Here is a 1110-nt window from a genome sequence, read left to right as displayed (position 1 = left end):
ATTGGAATTAGGTGCAGTAAAGTCACCAAGCATCTTCCTTACATTATTATTATTTTCGGCTGCCATCTCCTCTGCCTGTTCGAAAATTTCTGAAAGGTTATCTCTGGATTGTTGTATTTTAGCTTCTCTTAATTTTTTTCTTCAGAGTCCTTTCAGGTTCTGGATCTGCTTCCACAAGAATGTTCTTATCCTTGCTCCTGCTCATATGACAAGGAAGAATGGCCAGGAAAATAATGATAATAATAGAGATCCTTTATACCACAGTATATGGATCCCTGTGTGAGTGGAAGAAGAGGGGGAGACAAAGAATGTAATATAATGGAAGAAACACAACTGTGAAGAGGCTAGATATGTGAGATGAGATGTTAGGATATGAATGAATAAATAGAATAGGATGGGGGAGGTATAATTTTCGAAAATTTTTTTGAAAAGGAGTTAGTGATTTTTGAAATTTGGTTTTTGAAAATTTGTTAGTATTTTTCGAATTTTTTTTTTAAATAAAAATAAAACAAATAAAAATAATTAGTTAATTAAAAAGAAATTTTTGAAAAAGAGGGGAGATATTTTCGAAAATTAGAGAGAGGGAGTTAGTTAGGTAGTTTTGAAAAGGTTAAGAAACAAACAAAAAGTTAGTTAGTTGGTTGAAACAAATTTTGAAAAGATAAGAAGTTAGGAAGTTAGAAAAGATATTTTGAAAAGATATTTTTGAAAAAGATAAGATAAGAAGATATTTTTGAAAAGATATGATAGAAATTAGTTTTTGAAAAAGATTTGATTTTTAAAATAGATAAGATTTTCAAATTTGAAAATTTGATTTGACTCATAAGAAACAACTTGATTTTAAAAATTTTTGAAAAAGTCAACTTCAATTTTCGAATTTGATGAGAGAAAAAGGGAAAGATATTTTTTTGATTTTTGAATTTTTATGATGCAAGAGAAAAACATGNTAAGCACATAACATAGAAAACGAAAAATAGAAGAAATAAGAGCAAGGAATGAATCCACCTTAGTGATGATGGTGTTTCAATAATGTTCTTGAGCTCTTCTATGTCTCTTCCTTGTCTTTGTTGCTCCTCCTTCATTGCTTTTAGATATTCTCTAATTTCATTA

This window comes from Arachis ipaensis, chromosome B06 (genome assembly GCF_000816755.2).
Source record: "Arachis ipaensis cultivar K30076 chromosome B06, Araip1.1, whole genome shotgun sequence".
NCBI lineage: Eukaryota > Viridiplantae > Streptophyta > Magnoliopsida > Fabales > Fabaceae > Arachis > Arachis ipaensis.
The sequence above is the reverse complement of the archived record's forward strand: the minus strand, read 5'-3'. Positions refer to the sequence as shown.